The sequence below is a fragment of the Sceloporus occidentalis genome, unplaced genomic scaffold (genome assembly GCF_023333645.1).
Source record: "Sceloporus occidentalis isolate IW3139 unplaced genomic scaffold, rSceOcc1.0.p SCAF_25, whole genome shotgun sequence".
In the NCBI taxonomy this organism is placed as follows: domain Eukaryota; kingdom Metazoa; phylum Chordata; class Lepidosauria; order Squamata; family Phrynosomatidae; genus Sceloporus; species Sceloporus occidentalis.
In genome coordinates this window covers 8,156,195-8,174,521 of record NW_028317005.1, presented here as the reverse complement: position 1 = coordinate 8,174,521, position 18,327 = coordinate 8,156,195, and positions in this window count along the sequence as shown.

The following is an 18,327-nucleotide window of genomic DNA, read 5'->3' as shown; positions in this document are numbered from 1 at the left end:
GATCTTGAAAATGGCCATCTAATTATAAGTGTGGCCATGGCAGCCAATACAGCTGCCTTCACAAAAGAGATTCATGCAATTGAAGCACAGATCTCCTCTTACTGGACATTCACAGCTAGACCGCACAACAGACTGCCAGACTAAGGGAAGGGTATGAAGATCATGGGAAAGTAATGCTGGGTACATACACACACACACATTCTTACAACATACACTTACACATATGTAACTTCATAGATTTCTTTTATGTTTGTATTATTTTAAAACATGTAATACAATTTTATTAGCCATGAAAGAGAGGCTGTGCCAAAGTGACTCTAGTGTATGTATAAGCACATGTTCTGCAGACAAACCTATCTGGGCCAATATATCTGATTTTACTTATAATATATCTACACAAAAACCAGAAACAGTGAAACTACACCCATGATAACACCCGTGACCACACTACAGCCACACCTAGGCTCAATTCTCAAAGAGTGTTGAGGAAATGGCACAGCAAACGGTGGCAACCCTAACCCTGTTAGATATGTAACATAGGCCCCTAGGGAACATGGAGAAAGCAGGTCCTAGGGGAGCACTAATGGCTTCTTGGTGCACAACTAGGTACTCCAGTTCTTACACTAGTGGAATTTGATGCTATCATATCATTGACTTATATGACAACAAATGGCACCTTGGGACCCAGCATATTCTGTTACACCTATCTTCCGTGACCACTCGACTAATCTGATGATGGGATCCATGTGAATTTTGAGAAATTTAGATGGAACCTTAACTTTGCTCTAGCCAGTATTTGGTAAAATTGCAATATCATGGCTGTTGTAGTATGTTTTGTTTTAGTGGGAAGATGAATTAACCATAATGTATTTTGTTAATGTAAACCTAGAGAAAATGTTGGTGTTTATTGTCTTTTGACAAATAAAAAAATCAGTGCCCGAATATAAGTACTGTGCTAGAAAAAATTAGAGGGTTGAGAGGTATACTGTACTGACCCTTGAAACCCTTCAAGAGATGCTGGCCTTTGCATGTACTTGTTTCCATGTGTTATATGATAAATGAGGCCAAAGCGTAGAATAATCAAAGGAAAGTCCAAGAAAAATATCAACGTTATAAACTGATTATGTTTGGGTACTACATTAAGGGGGCACTCCAGCCATCATATACACCTTAATGCATACAATAGCTGAGAGATCCTTTTTTAAATTTACATGGTGTGCTCCCCAACCACTCTTTGCTTACGATACCGCCAGCCAGCCCCAGTGCTTGCTCAGGGAACATCATACTTAAAGGAGCCAATCAACTGCAATAATCCGCAAAGCATGAAGGCAGCTGCGGCTTCCCCTTATGATTAAAAGTTTTAAAAGGTCACCCTCAAAATACTTTACTTCCACAAAGGATATTCTATGGTTAATCTGATACTGACAGCCTTAACAAAGAAGAATGCACAGTAAAAGGTTGAAATGTTATCACATATTTTAAACTGCAATATAAATGGCAACTAGAAGAAAAGTTACACTACACTATAATCACAAAGCACACAATCATTCAAACCTCATTCAGGGTCACTTCACAGACGGCAATTGAGTCTCAACTAAATGTATTTTATAATTCAGGCAGGGAAAGGTACAAAGAACAGTTGGTGGTGCAATTAGAATTAAATTTAAGATCCTGGTACTGACATATAAGGCCATCCATAATACTGCTCCTCCGTACATTTCTGACCTCATTAGCAAATACTCTCCTACTCGATCCCTACGTTCCTCCCATGGGCTAAGGCTCTCCTCCTCACTCATCACCTCTTCCTTTTCCCGTCTACAAGATTTCACTCGAGCGGCCCCATATCTCTGGAATCTACTCCCAAGGAACCTTCAGCATTCTCCCTCCCTCCCAACTTTCAAGAAACATCTAAAAACCCACTTCTTCAGAGAAGCATACCATCTTAGCTGCTAGAACTTCCTTGTCATCGATACAACCCCCACAATACCTCTCACCCTTTCTCTATGCCTTATGTTTGTCACCCCATTTCCCTCTAGATTGTAAGCTTGCGAGCAGGGCTCTCTCCACCAAATGTATCGGTTTGTCTTAGTCTGTCAATTCTTGTCTTGTCATATCCCTTGAATTTATGTATTGTATTAAGCGCTGCGTAAACTGTTGGCGCTATATAAATAAAGGATAATAATAATAATAATAATTAGGCAAGAATATTTTTATGACCTTTGAGTTTCCATGACAATTGACCAGCAAGTTCTAACAAAGATTATAAATTGGAGGCACTTTAGTCTACACTGCTTATACATCTGGTTTAATTGTCCTTCAACACAAACATACATACTCAAAGCAAATACTAACATTTTACTGCACTTTTTAGTGTACATCAAGTTAAGTCCAATCTAGTAGTGGGTGTAGACTCCCAGATTCCAAACCAGATGCCAAGAGTAATATAAATTGCTTCTCTGGAACCTGCTTTGTGACTTTCAAAATTCTGAGATCACAATATGTACAGCACGCTCACTTGTATAAACTCTTAGGTCCTAACCTACAACTCCTGGAGTAGGGATTCCTTACCCACATAAGTGAGTGGCACTTGGGTCCAATTCAGGAACACCTAGCTGGTCACCATATAGTGCACCAGCTTCTAAAAGCAGATAGCGTATGCTTTGCATGGACATTTTTAGTTCATAGAACATAAAAAAGTGTTAACTGTTTGCAAAAACCAATATTTATAATTAAATATCAACAAACGAATATTCATAATGTTTCACGTGACAGGAATGCCACAAAGGTTTCTGGCGTAATTGCTTTTTTTTAATATTCTCAGCATCACGATGATAAATCTGCAGTCAATCCAAAGCGCAAGAAAAATTACAGTGACTTTTCATTATGCAGGAGGAATGGCGCACATCTATCATCTGCTTGCTTCTGCTTTAGTTTTAATTACAACGCTTCACTCACCAATGTGAATTCAAGTCATAAACCTCTAAAAAAGCAGGTTTTAATTTGCAGAACAGCAGTTAAATGCTTGGCTTCAATGCAGCTGATTTACAATAAAGATAGAATGTTTTAATATCATAAATTACACAAAAATCAGGTACTCAGTGTGTTTCCTTGCTATAAAAACTGACATCTATTCTTCTCTGGGAGTTAACAGGGCCTGGGAGCATTTAGTTGAGGGCAGTTGGTAGAAACTGTCAAACAAATAAAAATGACTGTTAATCGTTTTCTTGCACAAGTTAGTGTTGAGAGATCCACACCTCCTGACATGAAAATTATTATCAAACAGCAACTCTGGAATCAATACTTAATTTCATCATAGAAAAACTAACTAGCTTATTATTACTAGTTTACAAGATATATACCATTCTTCATATAAGTAATTTACGCTAGTGAGGAGGTGGGGGGAGAGGGGGGGAGATAGTGAGGAGGGAGGGGGGTAGATTGTGAGGGGGGAGAGGGGGTAGATAGTGAGGAGTGAGGAGGAGAGGGGGGTAGATAGTGAGGAGGTAGGGGGGGAGAGGGGGGTAGATAGTGAGGAGGGAGGGGGTAGATAGTGAGGAGGGAGGGATGGGGGAAGATAGTGATGAGTGGTATAATATCCCTTTTAATGCTTAGGTATCTAATTAACATGGCGACTGGTGCATGGCAAGTTTCCAGACACAATAACGTGTAACTGTGCCAATAAGGGCGCTAAACCCAAGATAAGGAGCGCAAATATTTACGCTGTGGGGAGAACAAAAAAAAAGCTTTAGAGGGTAGTACTAAGCCTTGGATATCAAGTGTTAACACCTAGACTTAGCCAAGGCTTAGTACTATGCTCTGAACATGTATATAGTGAGGAGGGAGGGGGCTAGATAGTGAGGAGGGAGGGAGGGTAGATAGTGAGGAAGGAGGGAGTAGATAGTGAGGAGGGAGGGAGGGTAGATAGTAAGGACGGGGGGTAGATAGTGAGGAGGGGGGTAGATAGTGAGAAGGGAGGGGGTAGATAGTGAGAAGAGAGGGGGGTAGATAGTGAGAAGGGAGGGAGAGGGGGTAGATAGCGAGAAGGAGTAGAAAAGGGGGAAAGGTAGATAGTGAGAATGAGTGAGAGAATGAATGTGTGGATGAATTGTCTGAATGAGGGAGATCATTAATGAGGTGGTGAGAATGCATTAATGAATGTGTAAATTTGTGGGAATGAGAGAGAATAAATGATTGTGTGAATTAATTATGTGAATGAAAGTGTGAATTAGTTAGTGACTGTTAAAGTGTTTGTGTGTATGATAGATGTAAAATTGATTTGTGGAAAGGCAAAGATGGCACAAGTAGGATGTTTGAGCCTTGGGACCAAGATGACACAGGCAGGGTGTTTATGGGACAAAGATGGCACAGGCTGGGCTGTTTGGGGACGAAGTTGACTCATGCTGGGCTGGACAAAGATGGTAAATCCTATGTGTGTAATCTGGGTGCTGGTCAGGTTCTATGTGGGCAGTGTGGACGCCAGAGCTGGCTTTGCGTTGTGCAACCTGTGATCTATGCCTGTAGTTTTATCTCTTGCTATGTTTCCATACATTATTATTGTGTACCTGCAAATACGGGATTTGTATGTCTGATTCTATGCCTCCATGTGAACAATAATAATAACAATATTTATATAACAGCAATCACACTCCTATCATGCCAAGTCAGCTAGTACATGCTGGAATCTGGGTATGCCTGGGCATGATAGGAGTGTGATTGGTGTTAACAATCATATATTTATGTATATATATATATATATATATAATATATTAACATTGTTATCGAATTTTTTGTCCTATTTTGCTGTGTTACTTACTTTAAATAAAAGTGTGAGATTTTTTTTATGGTGGGGGTCATATTTGGTTTCAGACAGGTAAATGATGGCTTTTCGGTTTCAGTCCAAAATTTTAGTTTCGGTGCATCCCTAAGCCAGACAATGAAGTAGTAGGCCTACACCACATCAATGTTTGGGTTAGTATATAGTGATAGGAGTTATGCTGCACTATTATCAGTGTCTGGCTCAATGTATAGCGATAGGGATTATGCTGTACCACCGTCAATGTCTGCCTCAGTATATAGTGTTAGGTGTTATGCTGTACCCCCGTCAATGTCGGCCTCAGTATATAGTGATAGGTGTTATGCTGTACCACCATCAATGTCTGCCTCAGTATATAGTGGTAGGTGTTATGCTGTACCACCGTCAATGTCTGCCTCAGTATATAATGATAACAGTAATGCTGTACCACCTTCAATGTCTGCGCCAGTATATAACGATAGAAGCTATGCAGTTTTAAAGTGTTGGGGGGGTGCCACATACAGGATCCGCCCCAGGTGCCAAATACTCTAGGTACGCCCCTGCCGTATTATAAATGTGTATTTGAAGCTACCCACTCCCAAGAAGTCAAATATAGAATTCCAGGGCTAGAGATAAGGTTTACTGTCATTTGTTTTCAATGAGGGATAAACCCACAAGGGGTCTTGATTGGGTCCGCACACCTCTTCCACAGCTGTGGATGACCTATAAACGGCTGCTTGTGTTTTCAGAAGTTAATTTTTTTAAGCACTTCCCAGATAAATTACTAATAATGTTATTATTATTATCTTCTATCTATACAGCACCATCAAGCTACAAACTAGAAATGCACAAGAAAACTATGGGGGAAAAAGTATTAACTTGACCAGAATAAGTCCTCTAACTACATGGGTTTTATGTACTCTCTGCCAAGTTGGTGCCTTTCTACTTTGCGTTGGCCTCATTCAGTTTAGAATTGTTGCATGGAAATCACTGTGTAATATAACTAGTTTTTAGTATGATGGGGCTAATTATTTTGTAGTGGTGTTAAAATACTTTAAATTCTTTTTGGATTAAAATTTTCAGCTTTAGTTGTGAAGTCATCATATCTCAGTGGTTTTATTTAATTATAATGATTTAATCATACAGCTGAGAATAAGTTGTGTAGTGGGGAGAAGTAAGTATGGAAGCCCTATTATGGCAAATTCTGTTTGACCTTAAGGAAGTTCAAATTCAAAACCAATAATGCAAGTTCAATAAAAGCATGGCTGCGGAGACTTACAGGTGGCGTTCTTAGGCTCCGGGGTACAGTACCAGAAAAGCATGGTGGGTTGTTGCCCCTACAGCCTTAAAAGCTGATTTTAAAGTTCAGCCCGCAATTTGTGTTGGATGGTGAAAGTTCCACTGGTGGGGCTTTATTTCTCAACCATCACACTTTAAGCAAGACAGTCTCCCCGCCTGACCACTGGGCTAAGCATTCAACAATAAAAACATTTAACCTTGTTCACTGCAGCCACAATAGACTACAGCTCTTATTATGTGTAACCAGGAATAGCCTGACGAAATTCTGCTAGGGTAACAGAGCCTGCCTATGCATTGTATAGGGTAACATATACCTGGTCTTTTTAAAAATGAAAAAGATAGAGGCATCAGCTGGCACAAGTTGTGTAATACATAGAATGGCAATGCTTTTGCTTTGCTTAGGTCCATCATGGTATCATATGAAATATTTATCATGGCATTGCTGTTAGTTAAATATATTTAAATTCCAGACCATCAGTTCTTGAATGCAAGCATAAAGATGTAGGCCATGAATTCCATTACCTGACGCATCTGAAAAATCCATTATACTAAGACAATAATCGATGCTTTGTACAGTCTGTCGCCCTGGGCTGTGTTAAGCAAAGAGAGATTTTTAGATACGATACAGGTATAAAGTGCATAGAACATACATAATAAAAAAAGGAAAATATCCTCAGGTTGAACAGAAATCCATCAAACAAAATCCAACATAGAAATTATCATATAAAATGGCCTTTTATTTGCATATTTTTCTTTTACTTGAAATGGATTTGTTTTACCCTAATACACCATTTTTCCTCCTGTGACTGCAATTCCTTCATCTCAGTAGACGTTTTCCAGATTGGATCTGGGCTGTCAGGTTTTAAAAAATGTCTTGGTTTACTTCTGCTCTAGGTTATCATTTTGTGGCATATACCAAAGGTACTTCAATTCACTCCTTCTGCCTCTGTATCTACTAGTCTGCTACCACCGCTACCACCCAGCATTTATACGCAAATCAACAGCAGGCTAGGAACCTCTTATAAACAAAAGTCCCAAAGAGGACCCTTTTGTTAAACTGCAAGAAACCAACTGTGAAAACTCAGTACTCTAAGCCCCACAGACATCCAGTCATACTGACCACTATCTGCCACACTGATATACATAACACACACAGTATTCTCTACTAAGAGACACACACACAAGCATACACATCACACAGCTCAGCAACACAGATTACACTCTGTGCACACTGCTCTCAGACACATTTAACACTCTGAACCAGGGGCTGGGCCGGGGGGCAGAGGGGCAATTGGACCCCAGGCCGCCCGAAATCTAATCTAAATGGCTGGGTGCTGATGCAACTTTAGCCAAGTTCAGCTCCCCAGTGTTACCTCTGTCCCCAATCAGCCCCTCCCAGTGTCACCTCTGTCACCTCTGTCCCCAATAAGACCCCCATGTCATTGCTGTCCCCATTCAGCTCCCCAGTGTCACCTCTGTCCCCAATCAGACCCTCCCAGTGTCACCTCTGTCCCCTTTCAGCCCCCCATGTCATTGCTGTTCCCATTCAGCTCCCCAGTGTCACTGCTATCCCCAATCAGCCCCTCCCAGTGTCACCTCTGTCCCCTTTCAGCCCCCCATGTCACCTCTGTTCCCATTCAGCTCCCCAGTGTCACCTCCATCCCCAATCAGCCCCTCCCAGTGTCACCTCTGTCCCCAATAAGACCCCCATGTCATTGCTGTCCCCATTCAGCTCCCCAGTGTCACCTCTGTCCCCAATCAGACCCTCCCAGTGTCACCCCTGTCCCCATTCAGCTCCCCAGTGTCACTGCTATCCCCAATCAGCTCCTCCCAGTGTCACCTCTGTCCCCTTTCAGCCCCCCATGTCACCTCTGTTCCCATTCAGCTCCCCAGTGTCACCTCCATCCCCAATCAGCCCCTCCCAGTTTCACCTCTGTCCCCTTTCAGCTCCCCAGTGTCACCTCCGTCCTCAATCAGCCCCTCCCAGTGTCACCTCTGTCCCCTTTCAGCTCCCCAGTGTCACCTCCGTCCCCAATCAGCCCCTCCCAGTGTTACCTCTGTCCCCTTTCAGCCCCCCATGTCATTGCTGTCCCAATTCAGCTCTTCAGTGTCAGCTCTGCCCCCCAATCAGCCCACTTTAAGGTATGATCCTGGTAGGGTACTCATATTAGCCTTTACAATTTCCCTGCTCCTGTGTACTATACTTCCCATAATCCTCAGCCAGTATCATGGGGGACATTTAACTGGCTCAGGGGGGACATTAGGTTTTGTGCTTTTTTACCATCTTTTGTTGCTATTAAATTTACTTATGTTAAACCACATTTGAATCATATTTGTATTTTTATAATCAATATGCGTTAGGAAATCAGGAAAAGATGGGCATGTATGCACGGGCGTAGGAACCAGGGGGGACGGGGGGGACGGATCCCCCCCAGGAAATCATGTGGGGGGGACCGATAATATAGAAATCCCCCCCAGGGTGAGTGCACTCGGGTGCAGCTGTGAGGGTGCTCACAGCTGCCCGATCGGCAGCTGCAGGCTGCAGGACTGGTTAGGGAAATCCGTGATCTCCCCAACCAGTCCTGCAGCTGCATTAAGGTCACACTCACCAGCTGTCTGTAACTGAGCGCCGGGCGACGGGATATGACGATTATATCCAGCCCCGGCGCTCAGCAGAAACAGCTGTGCGCAGCCGCACTGCACAGACTGCGAGCGGCAAACAGAAGGAAAGTTAGAACAGAAATCAGAAAGGAGGAAGGAGGAAGCAGGAAGCAGGAAGAAGGAAGAGAAAGCAGGAAGAGAAAGCAGAAAGGAGGAAGAAGGAAGAAAAGGTAAGATTTGTGGAGAACCAAGGTGGGTGGGTGGTTGATTATTGGGGGGTCTGATGTGGAGAACAAAGGTTGGGGGGGGTCTGATGTAGAGAACGAAGGTTGTGGGGGGGTCTGATGTGGAAAACAAAGGTGGGTTAGGGGGGTCTGATGTGGATGACAAAGGTTGTGGGGGGGGTCTGATGTGGAGAACAAAGGTGGGTTGGGGGGGTCTGATGTGGAGAATGAAGGTGGGTTGGGGGGGTCTGATGTGGAGAATGAAGGTGGGTGGGAGGGGGTCTGATGTGGAGAACAAAGGTTGTGGGGGGGTCTGATGTGGAGAACAAAGGTTGTGGGGGGGTCTGATGTGGAGAACAAAGGTTGTGGGGGGTCTGATGTGGAGATCAAAGGTGGGTTGGGGGGTCTGATGTGGAGATCAAAGGTGGGTTGGGGGGGTCTGATGTGGAGAATGAAGGTGGGTGGGAGGGTTGTCTGATGTGGAGAACGAAGGTGGGGGGGTCTGATGGTAGATTTGTGTGTGCATATACATATGGTAAGGCATGTGTATGGGCACTTGGGCAGGCATATGTGTATAGGGCAGCTGTGTATATGTGCGTGTATGTGCATACGTCTGTATGGGCAGTGTATATGTGTATGTGTGTATGGGCAGTGTATATGTGTACGTCTGTATGGGCAGTGTATATGTGTACGTCTGTATGGGCAGTGTATATGTGTACGTCTGTATGGGCAGTGTATATGTGTACGTCTGTATGGGCAGTGTATATGTGTACGTCTGTATAGGCAGTGTATATGTGTATGTGTGTATGGGCAGTGTATATGTGTACGTGTGTATAGGCAGTGTATATGTGTATGTCTGCATAGGCAGTGTATATGTGTACGTCTGTATGGGCAGTGTATATGTGTGTATATAAGGAGTGTATTTGTCTTATAGTGTATACGTCTTTGTAAGTATGTGCAAGGGCAGTGTATATTTATGGGGAGGCGTGTGTGTGTGAGCAGATTATGTATGTTTGGGCAGGCGTGTATAAGGGTAGTGAATATGTGTGAGTACTGGCAAGTGTGTATGTGCAGGCAATTGCAGCGTATACTTGTGTTTTTGTGGGCAGGCATGCCTAAGAGCAGTGCATATGTGTGTATGAGCAGGCATGTCGTACTTAAAGGGAAGATTATGATTCCCTGTAACACATGTTTAACCCATTGTGTGTGTGTATGTAAGTGTGTGCATGCGTGTGTATGTTATTCAAGTGTTTAAGCGTGTGGATATGTTCCTGTGTGTATGACGTGTTAGGAGTCTTAGATGGTTCCTAGTAGTTCATAGTAGTCTTTGTGGCCGTGTCCAGTGGGGTCCATCTGTGGTTGTAAGATTTGTCTTTTTTTGTGAGTTTCTGTGGGAATTTTCTCCCATTCATCCAGTAGAACGTTTTATGAGCTGAAGGTGATAAACCAAGACATTTTGGACAACACTATGCTTCTAACTTTGTGGGAACAGTTTTGGGGATCATGACTGTGCCCCAGTGTGCAAAACAGCTACTTTGCACCATAACCACTACAGTGCGTTGGTTGTAGGGTCTTACTCTGCCTGCAGTTAATAAAATATTTCTATAAGAGTATTTAAGTGTTGTCTGCTCCCAGACCACAAATGCGGAAAAGGGTTAATTGCATCATTGTATTTCTGTAGGATCTTTTGTTAAAATTTTGGCAATTGTGCATTACTTAAAGTATTATTACCAGTTGTTCTAAGTGAAATAACTGAAATATAGGCCAAACTTTTGGTTAATTTTCTTTGACCTGTTTGTTTAATAAAGAGCTTCTCTGTGAAAACTGAACATGATACTTTTTTTTGTGAGGAAATTGTACATACACACACACATACATTTATATAAAATTTGCCATGAACAATTCCCAGTTTACTGAACAAGAATATACCCTACCAGTAAAAATGCTATCCCCCCCAGATTTTTAGGGGTTCCTACGCCCATGCATGTATGGTGGGCTGATTCGGTGGCACAATGGGCCACTTGACTTGACTTGCCCCCCAGGCCTTAGGCTGCCAGCCCTCCCCTCCTCTGAACCATGTCTCAGCCACACCGTTGTACATTCAAACACACATACTACTCTCATACTGACCACTTCCAGCCACACCAACACTCAGCAATCACTCCTATACTATTCTCACACACACACAGAGACTATTCTAAACCATGGTCACACCACTGTGCATTTAAACACACATCCTATCAAACTAATGTATGCAGTATTCTCAGATAACACACAACATAGACATCAGACATCTCAAACACAGGACACACAGCCATGCCATTCTTATCCACAGACACACACACACTCAAACCCTTGATCAGCTTACCTGATTGCGGGTATTCATTAGTCTAGGTTGGGATCACATGACATTGCTTGCCTTTATTATGGGAGGGCAGGCTTGGAGCAATAATTTCAGGATTCTCTCAATCATAACACAATCAGGCCCTGATTGGAATAGGTTTTTAAACATTAACCCTTAACACTGAATTCCAAGTTAACTGTATCCCTTTTCTGTCTAGTTTGGAAATCCATTTTTTAACAGCTGAGCTGTTTTCTCACTACAGCTCTCTCTACCGCCTGTGACCTCTGGTCTGATTCCTGGTTTACTCATCATTCTGTACCGCAAGAAGGAAGTGTACCATTGTACAGTCTTCTACAGAGCAGGATAGTCATTAAATAACCATCTCGAAAACATCTGCAAATTAAAGAAAACCATCAAAAAAGTCTGCCTCCTCAAACATAAAATTGTCATGCAGCTGTGTATAAATTCTAATGTTCACTTATATTTTCTTCTCTCTGCATCAATGTGCAACTTTGAATTGTAAATACTCTCCAGGACTTGGGAACAAGAAAGATTTTAACTTTGATTTGTTCCTCATAAAACATCTACTAAATAAATTTAGACTGAAAGCAATCATTTCTGTTTGTCACCGAAGAAAGGAGAGCATATAAACTGCACAATAATGTTTTTTTTTATAAAGGTAATTATTAAACGTATATCATATACCTACTCCCCCATACTTAATTTTAAGCATACAAGAAAGATTTGTTAAGGAATCTAATTCCATGATTTGGAATTGAAACATTAGAACACAACTAGGGTACGGTTATTAACCTATTACATACTTTTGCGTCAGACCTGCCTTGGTGAGGTTTATGTACAATCAAACCATCTAAAGGACTATGATATTTGAGAAGCACACGGAGCTTGATAGCAAGCTGCTCTTCGCTGTTCTACAAAACAAAGTTCAGGATTTGTGTTCAAAAGCGTCTGGTGTTCAATGACACCATTCTGCACATCCCTACTATGGTAACCCTTATGTTAGACCAAAAAAAGGGGATTTTATTGGTGCCACATCGGGACATGTTGTGTGCCAAGAGTGAGAAGACAGCAGTTTTTCATCAAGAGTTGTGTTCAGATGTGAACCATTGCCTGGATATTCTTCTAAATACTTTAATCTTCTGTATACTTAATGTACGAGCATTCAGAATCAAATAATTCGATATGAATCTCAAACTTGCTCAATGTTGAATTTAAAGTAAGAATGTTTTTTTCAGAGATTAGAAAGCCTACTCACAATGGAATGTTCTTTCTCCATTCTCTTAGCACCTGAAGTACAATTTGCTTTCAGTGAGAAACAAAGTGTTCGATGGTAAACAAATGTTCTAAAAGTTTAATGAATCTCACATTGTGAACTGGAATCTTTTCTGCTGCCAACACTTTGAAAACATTGCTTTTTAAGGCAACATGACCAGTGTAAGATTCAACAGCATCAAAGTTTAATTACCATTTTTCTCTAGTAGACTCCTGCTGCTATGCATCTCTGTATCATACCTTTGAATTAATGCTAAGCAAAATATACTGATGTTTTATGAATAAATAGTAATGGAAACAATGAAAAAAGGACATAAAATATTAAGTTTACAGCAGTCTCTGAGCATCTTGTCGGATCATTATTTTTCAACACTTTTCACTAAGGGTTGTCAAACCAGCGTTGTAAAAGTGATCTCCCAGATTCACTGTCATTAAGAATATCTTGCGGAAAACAGAATAAAGAAAGTATAGCTCTTTGTTGGTTGAAAATATAAATCTAGTCTCCTGTGGAGGAGGGCAGAGCTTGAGCGAGGGGAGAAAGAAAGATTTTTTTTTAAACGCAACCAGAATATTGGTATACTGTAAGAGATTAACATAACGTGCAATTATTTATTATTTCAATCCATGTGAATGGTTTGGATTTCTACGCCCAGATCTCTGCATCTTTAATGGGATACACAGGATAGTATAGTGAAAAAAATCAAGTACAGTAACAGAAATTAAGCTACCTTTACCTATATTTTTCTTTTAAAAAAATGAAAAAAGGGGCCCCTGCTAATATGAACTTACATTCTAAATAAAAGTGGAAATGGGTATCCACAGAATTATCCTCAAAGCGAAGGCTAGGAGAAATGAAAAAGCATTAGTCCTCAGCTATATTTACAACCAAGGTACCCCTAGAAATCTTATATTTTACCGCCAATGAAAAACAAATGGGCAATTGCCTCATTAGCCAGGTATACAATGCAGTATATGTGATTGTTACCAGATCATTCATGGATATTGTGTGCCTAGATCTAGCATTACTGAAAGTAGACTACCTGGCATAGCCAAGGCACTTCCAAAACTTCCATTTCCTGACATTAGAACTGATTTTTTTATTAATCTTCACACTTCCTCTTATCTTTTCTGTTATCTACCCTATATTTTTACTCCCAGTTTACTGTGGCTCTTCAGCTGTTCCTTGACGTGGCTTAGCTCTTGCTCTTAAGCTCTGTTCCTTCCCTTTGACTGTGTGTATAGCCATCTAATTCCTTATTAATAGCCATCTACGCTGCCTATAACATTCTCTTGATTTTGTTCATTGCCACTCTAAATTAAATTGAGTTTTCAACAGAAAAGCTTTACTAATTGCACACAGATAATGAGCACCTCAAAATAGAGTGATTTTTCTAGATACGTGCCATGTGACAGCTGTGAAGAGCTGCATACCAATATGAATTATAAGATGTGAGGGCATACCAATAAATCAATCTCATAACCACAAAACCCTTTGGTTTGAGGCTGGAGGACTGTATCTGGATAATGGCCCATTGGCTTAACAACAATGATATAAAGCTTAAAAGATGATGTTTGTTTTATACCTGCGGAAGGAACTGACATGCCAAAAACTCCAACAGAAATAAATTGAATACTTGCAGCACTGAGTGGTGTCAATGATCAATGAAGTGTCTCTTGGCAAACCTTTGAAGTGTCATAACCCAAGACCTTTCTGTTCTTAAGGGTTATTATGTCTCTGAAGTCTCATATAGACTGAAGGGTTTCCATTATTATTATTTCATAAAGTATGTGAATATCTGTATTGTTTTACTTGTTATTTTGCAACTTTATCTAATTTGCAAAAAATATAATCTATCCGGTCTATTTATGTGGCATAGTCTAAGTACCACTTTCTTCTACATACATTTTTCACTTCTCTATAGACATGGTTTTTGGAAAATACTGTGTAAATAAATACAAAAAAAGTAAAAGTAATGGATCAAATAATTTAGCCCGCATCAATCTTTGTCAAAGAGCACAACATTAAAAATAGACATGATCTTGTTCCATTAAAAAAGCAAACTGTTTAACCATCCCAGATAACATATATGAATGGCCATTAATCAATTGTAATTTGTAATTATACTATACACACAGTATCATTAGGTATAATTTATTTATATATATATATATATATATATTACTCACATTACTATATATATATATATATATATATATATATATATATATATATAGTATTGTTCTGGATTGTTTTACATTTTAATTGAAACACACTGTTGATACAAAAATGCACATTTTTACAGCTTCCAGAAGAAACAAAACAGTTATCCCTCCACCATGCATATTTAATCTATTTTCACACTTGCCTCCTATTGACAGCAGCTGGGCAGAATACAAACTGCCCTACTTGTGGTGGGATTCTCAGGGTACCTGGGATGAACTGAACTCCATCACAGTGCTTTATAGAAAATAAACAGCATCATACCTGTAAGACATTTTAAACCCTGTCCCCACATCTACAGCTGAACACATTTCAGCTGTGAAATCAGCCACATTACCTGCTTCCCCTCCACTGATCTGCTAATACATAAGGATAAATACTAGCATTTAACTCCCAGACCATGCATGCATATCACTAGTACATCAAGCACCATTAGGAATACCTATACCTACACCTATGTGTTATCTGCTGACAACTTAGCCAAGCAACAGCCAGCTCCCAGGAGCCACCCTTGACATTTTCTTAATTCAGTTAATGAAAATCTCCAAAGTGTCTTATTTAGGGAATGATATACATTACCAAGCGCATGATGGAATTCCTGGGTAACCTGTGGGCTATAGGAAGAGCTGATGCTTGCCTCTGCTCCTCTGGACCACTGGGCTGGATGTGCTTGCAGATGTGTGCCAGATGAGTGTGAGATAGCAGATCCTGTACTAAAGCTCATTCAAGGCATTAGAGATCCCAGGAACAAGCCACTGCTGGCCCCTCTCCAGCCCAGCACTGAGTCTTGTGGTAGTGAGATGAGGGCAGTGATGTAAGGGAACCTGGGTATTCATGCTACTGATTATTCTAGGAGCTCTGCAGCTCAGAGCTGGTTAACCTCTTCACTCCTTGTGCAGTCTGCAGAGCTCTGCTGCCTAACTCCTCTTACCTGGAGAATAAGCACCAGACAACATCTGGAGCTTCAGCTGCTGTGGATTACAACTCCCATCCAGCTTGGCCAGATGCAAGCTTGGCTACCCGGTTAAAGGGTTAAAAATTAAACATGTTAGTATTTGGTACTTGCTTTTTCTTTATTGTGTAATTACTTGTGATTTACACAGAGGATAGTGAAAAAAATCCTATATATATATATATATATATAGCTATATCTATATCTATCTATCTATCTATCTATCTATCTATCTATCTATCTATCTATCTATCTATCTATCTATCTATCTATATATCATCAAAAATGACTATAGCCAGCAATACTTAGGTTTTCCTATCAGACATTTTTTTTTCTGTTGCTGAATTCCTTTTTAATCAACGATCTGCAGTGGTAGGAGCAGTTGGGGACTGGCTGAGCCTATTTTGAGTTACAGTCCACCTCATCTGGCAATGCTATCACTATTTGCTGCAGATTAAGTCATTACACATGAATTGCTCAGTGCTCAGTATCAGGAACATAGACAGACATAGTGAATTATTATATTCATATGTAAAGCATACTAATAATAATACTAATTCTGTGCTATGTCTGCACATGTCTGTGGCGCTCAGTGGGTTAATCTTATATTCTTATATTATGCATATATTGGGAATGTAGGCAGTTCCAGATTGATAATCGGTACATTGAACACCCAGTTGTCTGGTAGGTGCAGTAAAACACAAATGGAATTTTAATTCATTTTAGTCAGATTTTGGATTTAGTGCTATTCCAGACACTGAATAAAGTATCTAAGATGAAGCGAAAACACAACACGTAGCTACAAAATTGCTGCTGTCTACTATTTAAACTGGACCTATCATTTGCATATGATGCACACATTTTAAATAGAAAATGATCTACATATGTTGCCAAATCACTAAGATCTGCATTTTATTGAAATCAACGGACATACCTTATCTTACAAAAAAATATACAAATTGAAATTTTTCATAGCACAAACATGCACACTTGTTAGGGTGACCACATTAGCCATGTTTTCCAGGACATGTTTTTACATATTGCTGACCAGCCCAGATAAAATGCTGCCCTGCAGTAAAGGACTGCATCGGGATGCGGGAACCGTGGGAACCGTCAAAAAACTTGCGGGCGGTCTTGCTGGTGTTGTGGGCGGGAGCGGGCGGTCAGGCACTGTACCTGCGGGTCCCACTAATCCCGTGCAGTCCCGCAAGGCTGCCTTCTCGCTGCTCCCTCACAGTATCTCTTCTCTTGCTCCGCCCACGAACCCAGCGGCGTCACATGATGTGACGTCACTTCCCATGACTCCGCCTTGTTCCTGGGCGGAGCAAGAGAAGAGACGCTGTGAGGGAGCAAAGCGAAGGCAGCCTTGCGGGCCTGCACAGGAAATCTGCAGTTCAGGTAAGGGGGTGGGAGGGATTGACCACATGTTGCGGGAGCCGGTGGGATTGCACACATATGTTGCGCGAGCATAACACACACGTTGCGGGAGTGGGCGGTAATGGTCAGAAATTCAGCGGGAGCGGGATTTAAAAAACAGTCCCGCGCAGGGCTCTACCCTGCAGTATGGGGGATGTATAATTGACTAGTTGATTCTCTTCCATGAGTCTGTACGTCCCCCATTCTGCAGGCTAGCACTTTACCTGTGTTGGTCAAAAAGGTGAAAAACGTATAAGTGTCCTGGAAAACATGGCCGATGTGGTCAACCTGACACTCGCACGTACACACAGTGACATTACTATATACACACAATCTCATATACATTGCCAGACCTACACTGACCATCATGCCTAAACACTACCATTACTGTCGCACATCTCCTGTCCCTCTACTCTAAGAGATACCATATGATCACTCACATCACCCAATTAGTACTCCTTTTCTAAAGGCAAAATCCTAAACCCTGCTCTCTGGATACAAACACATCGCATCATAATAAAGTCAGAGCCAAGCTGTTTGCCGACCTACATGCTCTGACCAAATAAATATCTTTGGATGTGGTAGAGGTGCGCGCCAATATGAAAAAAATTAGAGAGAGATAGAAAAAGGCAGAAAAAACAGCTATGATTACCAGAGAGAGTTGTTCCAATTACTCTTAAGTGCTTAAAAGGAAAATAAGTTGATACTGCTATAGTACAATACAATACAAAAGAGGCAGGTAGATGCGATAAAATGGCAATTTAATACAATAATAAATATAGAAAACAGTGTTAAACATTCTCTAAAACAACATTAAAGGTAAAAAGGTTCCCAGAGGGTCTATCCAGATCCTCCTGTGACTTCTGATGAGCCTCCCCTGCAAGCTAATCACAGGTACAGGTCAATGGAGCTCTGCTTAGTGATCATCCAGTGGTGATCAAAGTAAAATAGAGGGAGAAACCGTGTTTCTTCCGCTTCAAAATCTTTTTAAAAAATAATTTAAAAAATAAAAATGAAATAAGATTTTTAAATAATAAAGATTCCAGTGATGTCACCATGACATCATAAGAGGTACCATCCAGTTCCAAGAGAGATCCTTGTCCAGTCAAAAAAAAAAATGAAAATAAAATATATAGCGAATAAAAGAATTGGGGAAAAAATGTAAAAATAGGTGCCCTAACACCT